Genomic DNA, 12488 nt, shown 5'->3' on the forward strand with positions numbered 1-12488 from the left:
CAATTCGCTGGGGCTCTACTGTACGAGTGCAGCCTGGCCGCTCAGATGAACGCGGTTTCTGCCAGAGGCGCGAGCTGAGTGACGTGACATGGTCGTGCGGGTTAGGGTTGATCGACGATGTGGTTGCCCAGTGAGGAAGGAAGTAAACAGGAAGGCCTCTACAGGCGTCTAGCCAAAGAAGCCTCTAGAAATTGACAGTCAGCAAAACAATTTCGATGGATGATACAAGAAGCGCGGCTTATGTGTCGCTCTGCGGCGCCGTCCGCTTAACAGTTTCCTTTCTCCTGGTCATTACTCTCTTTTATAAACGCTAGATCATTATTACGTCTTAGGTTTGTCGTTAAGAGCGATAACCCACGTCACTGTAGCTTACGTAGCTAGATCGAGGTCACAAGAGTTGGTTTTAGTGGAGCACCGACGTCCAGTACTATCGTTTCTAAAATAGCTTTTTCTCTTGAAAACGTGGTTTTTTTGCGTCCGGCGACCAAGAAGATGCTTGCCAAGTGTGCTTTTCCGAATTCTGGCTTTAGACGAGCGCAATTGTCTGTAATAAGTGAGTTTGTTTATTTGTGTTATTCTTTGCCCGTAACGTTTGCCGAGTACTAGTATTCAAGGTATACCCCGCATGGAGCTTCCACCGTTCTAATTATCCGTAAACGCATTTATGGCACAAGCACTCGGATGACCGAAGCTCCAGCACTTTTTTCTGCTATTTCAAATTCACGTATTCTAACATATCAGTCTGAAATCTCGGAAATATTTTTCACATTTTCAGTACCGGAGCACGCTGCCAATTAACGCACTTGTGTTGAAAGGTGCGTGGTGTAATCTTGAAACCACAACGAAGATGATAAATTCAATTCGGACAGGACGGAAGGCAAAAGTTCTGCTACTTTAAATCAGTGTTCTTAAATGCTAGATTTAAAAATAAACGTTTGGAAACTGTACTGGGGTTCAGGTTTCTATTCTTGACAATAGTTTTCATTCGTCACAAAAATATAGCTTCAATAATCAGGGTAATTTAATGTTCGCTGATTATGTTCTATCACAGCTGCAGAATTGTAGACGCTAAGTAGTTCTCTTCCGTATTACAGCACCAAAGGGGGCTGCAGCCAATTTGTGATATTCTATTTCATTCACAGGTTTTTAGAAAACGCAGTCTTTATTGATTATTCAGAGTAGAAGGCTGTAGTCGTCAAATAAAAACATCATTACACACCATTTACGAGCGAGTAATTAAAGGACGCTTATCAGAGCTTGCGACCAATGCACCGCATGACACAATCGGGACAGCTGAGTGCCTTCCGTGGTACACGGGGCGAAGAGTGGTGGTGCCGGCGCACTGATGGCATATCACGACAGGTGGTCATTCATAGTAATTTGTCTTTGTACCAGATCACTGCAATCGACGATGACAGCATCTGGCTTGTGAAATCAGCCTATGCGCATCCTGAGAGCTTATCTATTGTTTGTGATAAGCTAGCTAGCGCCATGACCTTTACGAGAGAGGGAGAGATAGCGTAAGACGGGAACTCAGGAGGTTAACCAGTGCGCGGTTTCCTGCCATTCACGAGAAGAGCACAAAAGAAGGTAAAATATAAGATGCGCGAATGGAATTTTTTTAAGAATATTATTGTCGTAATTTATGAGTAAGTGAGCGAGAAAAGGCCCGGGCTCCGGTTTCCTCTTTATGAGTTTACTACAGCATGCATCCCTTCTTCGTATGCGTGTGGCACTGAACAATGCAGCACATCTTTTCCGATAGCATCTTTATTACGCCTCTGTTGTATTTGTGTATGATGTATTTCATAAAAAAGTTGCCTGTTTGTAGTGTGACCTGGCAGTACGTGTAAGTATGTAGCATCTTTTTATTTAAACCTCCTCAGCCTCTTCGTCTGCCCCCCCCTCCTCCTTCTTCTGCGTTTGTCTTCCTTAATAATTAAATCCAAAGCTGTACAGTTCAGGTTGCCAATGAACATTGTTTTCACGTGAAATACTGCTCAGACGGACACGATACGAGTCCTATGGTGTCATTCGCGTGCGCTGTATCAACATTTTTACGAAATCACAGGACGTCGTCCTACTGGATTATTTCCTAATATTTATGAACGCGGGGGTGAGTGTCGGCAATCCTCATAATCGTATCACTGGCGTTTTCTTGGTGCCAGCTTCGGTAACGCACACCCTAGATACCAAGATAAAATTCTCTTCGGAATATTTTTTTCTTTCATATTCATCATTACAAACTTCCACTTCATGGCGATTACACAAATAAGCCTTAATTTTAGGTCAGCACAACAGTGAAAATAGCAGGCCAGCCAAAATCTCAAGGGCAGGAAACGTTGCTCCTGGTCGATTTATAGATCCGCTCTTTGCTTACTAAGTAAATTTTACGATATATTCATATTTATCAATACAATAACAAGAAAAACAGTTAATGAATTGCGCACTTGGACTGCACCCTTGAAAACTGTTATGGAAAATGCTGTTACTTATCTTGAAAAAAAAAAGTGCTCCTTCTAAACTTCCTGAGCACCGATACTTATTTTTGTAGACGATAACGTGTGTTTACCATTGATGATTTCTCTTACGTGTATATTACGTATCGCTCTATGGAAAACTAAAAAAAAATAGTAGGATGGTAAATGAAATGGAAAAAAAAATTGAGAAGATGGTAGAAGATGGCGAGATAAAGGAATATATCTATGTTTAGAGATTCGAGGTGTGAAACCTAGCCCAGGCCAACATATTAACTTAATATTAGTGGATAACCTTCATTGGAATCATGGTAAGGAATCGTGCTCTTTCAGCTCATTGTTCGCCCATGTACGATTATGCCCCATATGCTGTCATACTGCATAGACCAGTCGTTTTGAAACTTCGCGCTAATATTTATTGCGTGGGAACTGCCGGGCTTGCTGAATTGTGTATCAGCTTTCATTGACCAATATCCGAGACATTTTCATGTTTCTGCACGAGCATCTGCGCATAGAAATACTGTGAAAATATAAAGCGTCCGGCAGGCTATAATACTGAAATCTTATAGCCTAGCGTCACCATATATATATATATGTGGACAACTGCGCCCTCTTTTTCGTTAAAGATATGTAAGGTTTATGTGACTGCTTTCATAAGGGCAAATAATTTATATGTCCTCAACAGTGCCGGAAGTTCACTGTTTTTATGCGGAAATACAATTTCGCACCCCATGGTGACTTGCTGGAATAAAGTTGATTGATTCCTCGGACCACATCTGCGTCCGCGAACAGGACACGCACGGAAATGCCATTGCATTCTTCGAAGTCGCTGTGCCCATAGTGCGCCTGTCTTGTTTTCTCTCTCCTCGCTTTGCGTTCCAGTGGCCGGCTTTTAAGCGCACAGTGTTACCGACGTAAGCACATTTGTTTTATTTCCTGCTATAGGCGAACTGATTAGATGACGCACAATATAATTCGCAAATGATTCCCATTTCTTCCTCTTCTTTTTTTTTTTTTTTCATCTCCTTTTTTCAGTTTTAGGCAATGTTCCACGCTTTGTTGTGCATCATTGCATTATTCTTTCTGTTGTGTTAAATGTTTTTGTTTCTGTATTATTCCCCTTATTGTACACAATCCCAATGTGGTTTCTGCCTTGCTGTATATATATATTCTGATATACATATTCTGGCAGGCAGTCCCCTTTCTGCTTGTGCTCTGGCACCTCCTCTATATACACCTATGCACCTATGCACCTCCTCTGTATACATATATATATATTACATGAGACATAAAGACTGAAACCGACAGAGATAGGGAGAGAAGCTCTTTTTCAGAAGAGATATGTTCGTGCGGGCACTTATAGAACAGTTGACAAGCTACTCTGTATAGGGAGGGTGGAGAAAATGATGATATTCCAGAGGAGAGTAGGACAAACAGGAGCGTAAAGTTAAATATGAAATGAGCACACGAACATGATAATGATTTTTACATACGAGATTTCTGGTGAATTCATATTGTTTATGTTATAAAGTAAATATTTAAAGATTTCCGGGAAGGCCAATTTCTTACATGTATTTCAACAAGAAATCCAAAACTGGCCGCCATTTTGAAGGACAAATCATTGACCTTAAGATGCTTGGTAATAATGACCATTTCGAGCTCAAAGAATCTATTTTGTCGTGGTACGCGGGGTGAGCTCAAGTAATATGTGCTCCCCTATCTCTAGGCTGTCACAAATCAGTGGTCCGCCCTATGCGATACAGATAATTGTTAGTTATTGTTACGTTTAGTCGAAGCCGATAGTACAATGTGTCTAAGGAGTTGACAAAGTAGTCTGGGATTTCTTTATCTTTCTACGGTGTCAATCGATCGAAAAAGCTTATCCTGGGGAAGTGGCTGATTCCAGAAGCAGTCTTAATCTTATTAGGCATATTTTTTGCCACGTTTGAAGAGCCAGCTTTCGTAAAGGAGCGTTCTTCTAAAATTTTACAGCGGAGCTGCATATGGCTAGTTTCCAGCGGATTGGTGTCCGTAAACCAATAACCGTGGGCCCATCCCAAAGATAGTGCAATACCGGGCCGACCCACGGCAGAGGTGAAGCACGCTTCAAGAACACCGCCAACTTGTAAAATAATGTTTAATATCCTGGGTCCAAATACAACCCGTGTCAGATATTAAGCTGATAAGAAGAGATACTACTCTTTGATCCGCGTCAGCCATGTCTACGTTCGTACCGCCCTCTCTTTGTTGGCGTTCCAAGAACTTGCGCATCTCCTTTCCTTCCGCTCTCCCGTGGCGGCGGTGCCGTCGAAACGTCCATGCGTGTCTAGTGTCCTACTGCTCCTCGGGGCAGCGGTCCCGTCGTCCACGCGTATGTGTATAAAAGTCACGGTAAATGAGTCCGCACCTATGTTTGTGCTAGAAGAGTTTAGTTTGACGTTTCAAACCAATCCAAGGCACCCAACTACTCAACAATGTTGTGTATAGAATTAACTTTCGCCAAAAATCTGCCTAAGGTTTTAACCCAGCCAATCATTCTGTATCACAGTAATCACAAAGACATTATCACTATCGTCGCCAAATGATCAAACTTAATATATGTATACCCTTGTATAACTCTCTCAGATATGCTACAGTTTCGCTGGTCATCCACCTTTACAGAGTGGAATGGGTCCTAAATTTTTCTCTTCAAGTCCCTTTCGGGCAGCTCCACCATTATTCCGTTCCTCGAAATACCGGAATGGCCATATATCTACTAGCAGGTAAGGTGCTTCCCAGCAGTGTGGTCCTTTGGTGAAGTTATGTAATATTATAAGCTCCGGTTTGGTTGTTACATCACTTGTGCCTCTTCCACATGCCTTGTATGGTAGCTTTGGAATCCGTGAATACCTGTGAATCCGTGAATCCGTGAATGTATTGACATACATACATACATACATACATACATACATACATACATACATACATACATACATACATACATACATACATACATACATACATACATACATACATACATACATACATACATACATACATACATACATACATACATACATACATACATACATACATACATACATAAGGGTCTCCTTCATGCCATATAGCTCTGCTGACCTGCAAGACGCAATGAGAATCACTCTCCTGTAGAGAGCACGAAATATCCACACGTATAGTTACAGAGCTCAACTGTGAAAACCTGTGTGGCAGCTGTGTATTTGCTGTGAATATATTCCAGAGCAGTCTGATGGGTCGCTGCTTGAGGCATTTTTTTTATTTTTTTGTACTGACACCAGAGATAAATGGCACGATTCCCAGTGCTGACAGTGTCCAGGGTGGTATGTATGGTGGCGTATTCTGCGACACTTGAGCAGGAATCGAGATAGATACGCTTCCTATGGCCTGCCAAAGGCTAGACGTAGGACTGCTTCTATAGATATTATTACGATATTATCGGGAGATACGCAAGAGACGAGCCGCCGCGAGAACGACGACGAAGTGGGTCTGTGCCCTTGACGCGAGCGAATGTCGGCCTGGGGCTCTGGCTCCAGTCCAGTGTAAATAGCCTGTAAATAGCCTCTTCCGTCTGTGTCTCTCTACACGTAACATTCTGGTGTAACAATATTGTTGAAAAAGTGGGTCTTCGTGTGAAGCACATGTGTGAGATGATTGCAAAGTGCCTCCTGCGAAGACAGCGCTTCTGAAGGCAGGGATTCATCTTCTGCAACTACTCGTAAGTGGAACGACCTCTTCGGAAATGAAGACATCGTCGAACACAGTTATTTCGTGCTGCTTCAAGTTTTCTCTTGCTTGAGAAAGATAATGTGTGTATAGGATCGGGAGGTAACAGCGTAATGTTCTTTCAGCGTAGGCCTTATGGAGGAGCACCGCTGATCGGTAGTTACTACCCTACTGTGGCCCGGTTAAGAATGTGACGTTGAGGAAATCTGCTAAGTTTTTTCAGTTGAGGCGACCATGTGAGATTACTGTCGATCGTCCCACCAAGGAACTTTTGCGTCTGGAGGTATGAAAGGGTGCAACCATTCAGCACTAGTGGGTATTTCCCCATATGCCTCCACGTATGGCGAAATAGGGACACTTTTGGAGCCTTTCAAATTAGGTATAGGCCGATATATTTGACAGCACTCTCTGGAGCTGTTGTTCGGTGGTACTGCGAAAACGCGGCGCGCTCCAAGTACAAATGCGTCCACATACAATGTGATGCTGACACCACGTGGCAGATTTGTTCTCAGACGGATGAGAGGTAAATAATACTGGGTTTTACAAAGTTCCTTGTAGTACTCCCTTCTCGACAGCATAAAACGCCGTGGGGCCACCCGGAGTACACAAGGAAAGTTGGCGTCCTTGAAGATAGTCCGCAGCCCATATGCAAAGCCGTCCTTCCATGCCAAGGGCTTCCAAAGCATCAAGTATTGCTTTATGATTCACGGAGTCATACACTGATTTAATGTCCAAAAAGTGATTCTTCAATTGATGATACCAACGCAATGATATTGTCCGTTCCGGACCTATTTTGACGGAAGCCAATCATTTCCTCCGGCTAAGCTTTCCTTGTTGCCGAGAACCAAATTAGTCTTTTACGAATCATTTTTTTTTCGTACAGCTTCCCCACGCAGCTAAGCAGAAATATGGGTCTGAAGGAGGCGTAAATTGTTGGCTGCTTCCCTGGGTTCAAGACTGGAATAATTTTCGCAAGCTTCCATTCCACAGCAACCTCCACATTCGTCCATGAGGTGGCGTAGAACGACAGAATAAACATACAATACAAACTGAAACTTAATATATGCGCACCAGTCTGTGCCACAGTGGGGCGACTCATCGACTTGTGTTTGGCCGCTTCATTCATTGTAAATTTATCACCGTCTTAGTCACTGCCTTCTTCATTCGACGTCCTTGCCTGTAGCCCTCCTTTCAACAACCCTTCTAATTCTTACTCCCTCATCTGTCCGCCTTATTCAGGAACCATTGCGACTGACGAACAAATAGTCCACCGAAATATTATTTTTACTATTTACACAGTCGTTCCTACCAAAGATTCCTCAGGTGTGGGGCCTAAATTTTGCAGTATAATAGGGTGGACTGAAGTTACTTGCTAAATAGAAGGAAATAGCTTATGCCTGCCATTGTGCGATTGTATTTTTTTCTGTCGTAGCACACGCACGCACGCACGCGCGTGAGTAAATTGAGTGATCACACAAGAACAAATACCTTTCCTTTGTTCAGTGCCGGCTTGTTATTTCATATTTAGTATATATTTGTTGCATAGTGCGGCAGCTGTGTTGCCGGCCACTCCAGATACAAATTACGTTGTCGAGTTATGTATATCTCTTAGCCCAGCAGCGATACTCAATTTCCTCGCATGACAGACCAACTATAGGCCCACCCGATGTCTATATGAACTTCATTTCTGGTTCAATGCACCCCCCCCCCCCCACATCTCCCCCTTTTTTTCATGTTTATCGTAGTCGTACGACTTCAATTTCCTTGATGAGCAGATCAATTTGAGAACGCTTCTTTTGCCTTCTGCTCACGTGCTCAGATCCTTCCCTAAAACATGCGCCGGCTTTCCGGGGGCATGCATCCATTCAATGGCGTCCTACATTAGGACACGCAAGAACCTGTAAGCACTATGGGTTCGTTACAGAATGGCTACGTACCATCGCTTTCGCTGCAAATTCAACAATTGTCATAACAATCAAGGGCCTCAATTGCTTGAAGAGTTCATGCTGCTTGCTGACAGAGCGACAGAATTACTGTGGCAACACCAGCTGAGCCCGCAACAGCTGAGGATCTGGATGATTTTGACCACAAATGGACACCAGCAATCTTAGTTTTTTGCATTCCGCCTCTATCGGATTACGGCCGCCGCGGCACAGAATCGAACGCACAAACTTGTGCTCAGCGGGAGAACCCCATAGCAACTCAAACACGCTGGTGAGTGCCTCTCGAAGAGTTCTTGAAGAAGGCTGGCACACTGAATCTCGGAGAAATAATTGTTAGATTGTTAAAACATCTGACAAACTGTTTCATTTTTTTACCTGCGCTTTGTCCAGAGTACGCGAATGTTATATTTTCCTCAAAGGCGCGTTTGGCGTTTTCCGGCGCTCGCGGTGAATCTGGCAGTACAGGCCGGCAGCGAAAGTATCAGCTAGGCACTGGGCCGCGAATGGAAATGATTGCGATGTGCTTCCTCTGAAGGGAAAGGGTTCGCCCACGAACGTAAAAAGTCTGGCTACGTGGGACGGCTGGGAGTCGGACACCGGTCGGGAGCGGCCATGCGGTGCAGACGACAGAACAACACAGCAGGTGTTTGCCGTCCTGTGGCAGCAAGCCACTGTTTCCGTCTGAACCGAAGGGCAAAAATGGGCACCGTTGAGGCTAAAAGCAGTGCACATGCCACAGACGAAAATAAGTAACGCGACGAAAAAGAAAAAGGTGGCCTTTTCACCGACCGACATTGGCAGGGTGAGTGGTCGCGCTCGTTCAATAATGCCGCATGGCCGGAGCGTCGCTAGAGCTCTCTCAGCACTGGAATTCAGTAAACGGCGGCGAGGTTTTTCGCGACAAAAGTGGCAGCTCGCTGATAGTCGCTTGGTTGTTTCTAATGCCGCTGAGAAAACGGCGCTTGTTTGTGTCTCGGTTCCTGGATTTTTCAAGCATGTATCTACCCTGTTCTTTTTTTTTCAGCCATTGCGCTTGACAGTGCCTCCCGCGCTGCCCCCGAGCACATCCGCTATACTTTTAGTTTAGCGTGCCTACATTGTTGCTCCTTTTTTCTTTCCGCCGACTCCACGTTCCCGGTCCCTCTTCATGGCTATGTGCAAAGCGCGCGTCCGTGATTCTCGCTCACAGACTATTTTTTTTTCGTCACCTTTCTTCCCCTTCACTCTAAGACTCCGCCGCTATAGCTTTACTGCTGACAGAATTGCTGTTGCCCTGCAGGCTTACCTGCGATGCAAGCTCTCGCGTCGGATTACGGTTTCCTATGTACAGAAACCTGCACGCAAGAATAGTTTGCAGAGTACGACAAGCCAAATTTTTGTAAAAAGTTACTAATGCATTCTTCTTTCACAGATAATGTAATGGTGAAAATATAGTGAAATTACGGTTTCTCCACTTCAAAAGTTTGAACAATTAGCGTTCTAGAACGTACCAACTTCCAAGGGTGATCAAATGCAACTGTACTTGGAACGAATATAACGCACTATTCAAAATTTGAGTTCAGTTTTGATACCAGTAAACGTCACATAATTTGTGATAGCGCCCAGATCCAGAGAAAAAAAATACGCCAGCGGGTAGCTATCATCTAATTGTTTATTAATAATAATGAATGAATCAATCAATCATTGGTATTTATTAAGGTGCCCAGAACAACCTCGAGGGTCTTCGTGCTTGAGCACTCGGAAAAGAATGCACACCAAAAATATTAGGCACACATATACACATACAATAAAAGGGTACTTTTCGCGATAGAGATCACGAGAGGGTGTAAAGTACCTACAATAAGAGAATACAAAGGCAGAAGTAGACAAACAAATGATTTCAGACTGACAGAGTACTGAACAGATAAAGTTCTGTGTTCAATTGCAGAAGCACCTCAGCAGCTGCTTTCAGAAAAATAACATAATTGGGTACGAATATATCGAAGCACCCTGAATGAGTGATATGTGACCAGAACTCTTGATATGGGTTTATAAAAATCGAAGGACTGAAAGGTGCGCTGCTGCGTTTCTCTGCAGAATGTGAAAACGCACATCAGAAAGCAGGTACTAGCAACATATTTTTCCCTGTAACGCTTTGTGAAGAAACATAACATCCGATCTGTCCCGTCTAGCGATGAGGGTAGGTATCGCGACGGTATGTGTTCCTTGCATTTAATGGCAGGCTTTTGACATCATTGATGTTTGAGTATGCGTGTAAACTCTTTTAGTAAATTTGCGAGAAGTTCACGATTTGACCTACAATTAGGTGCAGCCTCAACCCACACAGGCGTACTCGAGTATGGCTAGGCATACGCTCTTATGTAATGTTACAGATGGCCCAGGTCGTTGGGAGTTGCACTTCAAGCGACAGATTTCCGAGCGTGCGAAGCGCACGCAGCCTCATTTGTCGAGCTTGAGAAGAGAAACTCAGAGGGCTATGGAAGTACGCAACAAGGTCTTTAGTTTCAACTCTTGGCAGGAGAACATGTTTACCGCTATAAAGAAATACCATGATGTTAGTCTTCTGCGTGAAATTTACGATTTGTATCTTTGATGCGTTTATGAGCAACATGTTCCTGCCACCGTAGCACGCAAAATTTCCAATGTCCCTCTGAAAGACAGGGCAATCATAATCATTTTTAACGCTTTGAACAGTGTTACATTGTCAGCATATAATAAAAATTACGAGTGTTGAAATACTGCTTAAACGTCTTTAATAAGAACGCCACTTGAGGCCTCGTAAAGTCCAGAAGATGGTCATGATTTTGCAATAAATAAATAAATAAATCAAGCGTTCATTATAATGCCCAGGAACACCTACGAAGCCTTCGTACTGGCGCGCTTGAAAAAGTAATATACAATATACAATGCACAGTGAAGAAAAGTGTGGTCGACAAAACAACGTGACGTACAGAAACAAATAATGTAAGAGAAAACAACGAAGCGGGCGTAAAGGGAAATTAATGAAATTCACCATCGTGGCAATTTGGGCCTGTTGGTATGCTGTAGTAACGGTTCTCATTAGAGCAAGAACGCGGGACAAGAACACGGAAAAGACAGAGCGCTCTGTCTTTCCCGTATTTTTCTCACGCTCTTGCGCTATTCAGTACCTTTACTATGGAATTACGTATGCAACATGATTATCACCGCATATACAAAACACAGGAAAAAAACTCTGAAATATGTCAATGCAGGAAAAAAAGCCTTAGGACATTGACTACTGCAACAAGGCCATGCAAAAACATGAAATGCTGCCTGGTATACTTTTGCGGAACGAAAAATTGTACATCATCATTAAGCTTTGGGAGATGTATAGTGCCATGGACCACCTTATAAAGAAACAAAAGTTCTGATTTAATGCGTCTTCATTTTACTATTTGGAGTTGGGCTATATTTAAGGGGGCTGGGCTATATATATATGCTCGCCAGAACAGCAAAAGTGGTGTTTGAAAATCGACATAATTTCTTTTAAATTCAGTGAGGTCAGAATTATATTCGCACGTTCCGCCCCACACCACAGAGGCATACTCCACTAGAGCAAGACACACAGTAGAATACAATGTTAAGAAAGGCAGCAGGGGTGAAGAAATCATGCGATATACGACAAACAATACCAAGATAGCTAAGGGCATGTTGTTTCGCATATTTAGAGTGAGGAGTAGCTTAGCAGTTTATCGAAGTACGCACCAAGACCTTTCCATTCATCGACCCTCAGCAGTGGAACATCACAAATGGTGTACGAAAATTACACATGGGGCGCTATAAAGTAAAGCTCTTCCAAACATTTCTATTCCATTTCTCTAATCAGTGCTGCACGAATGGTGAAACATTTTCCGGACCACCTTCACTTCGCCTGTCTCTCACGGGCTGTCAGGAAAACCGCGAAAGCTCATCATCTGTTATGACGTCTGCCCACAGATTATGCATGATTAGACCGAAGAAAAGAAAAATAATTAGTTCGGATTCTACGCTTTCCTAACCATAAGCACTACGCTATTGGTCAAAAGTGTTTGGGCTGCGGCCACTTCGCCTGTCTGTCATGTGATGTCATAAAACCGCGAAAACTCACCGCGTCAAAGTGTCGTGTACGTATTAAGGATGCGTTAAATGCCGAACAAAAGGAAGCTTTTTTTCAGAATAGCCAGAGACTGCTGGTCCGTCCCCAAATGAAGCGAAGATGGCTGCCCGCTGATCGGTGTGACATTTGCTACTCGGAGCTGCCAGAAAGCGTGGATTTATTTCCGTATAATAAACTTTTTGTGCGAGCGTACAACGTTCTCGAGCCAGT

General features: G+C 43.5%; 1 protein-coding gene and 1 pseudogene across 1 annotated transcript in view; one reads left to right on the top strand and one right to left on the bottom strand.

Moving 5' to 3' along the window:
• The window catches only part of LOC142587679 (synaptogenesis protein syg-2-like), a 1186854-nt gene that overhangs the window by 975278 nt on the left and 199088 nt on the right, over positions 1-12488 (top strand). The window lies entirely within an intron of this gene.
• Positions 4518-4697, bottom strand: LOC142567521 (U2 spliceosomal RNA; annotated as a pseudogene).

This window comes from Dermacentor variabilis, chromosome 1 (assembly GCF_050947875.1).
Source record: "Dermacentor variabilis isolate Ectoservices chromosome 1, ASM5094787v1, whole genome shotgun sequence".
NCBI lineage: Eukaryota > Metazoa > Arthropoda > Arachnida > Ixodida > Ixodidae > Dermacentor > Dermacentor variabilis.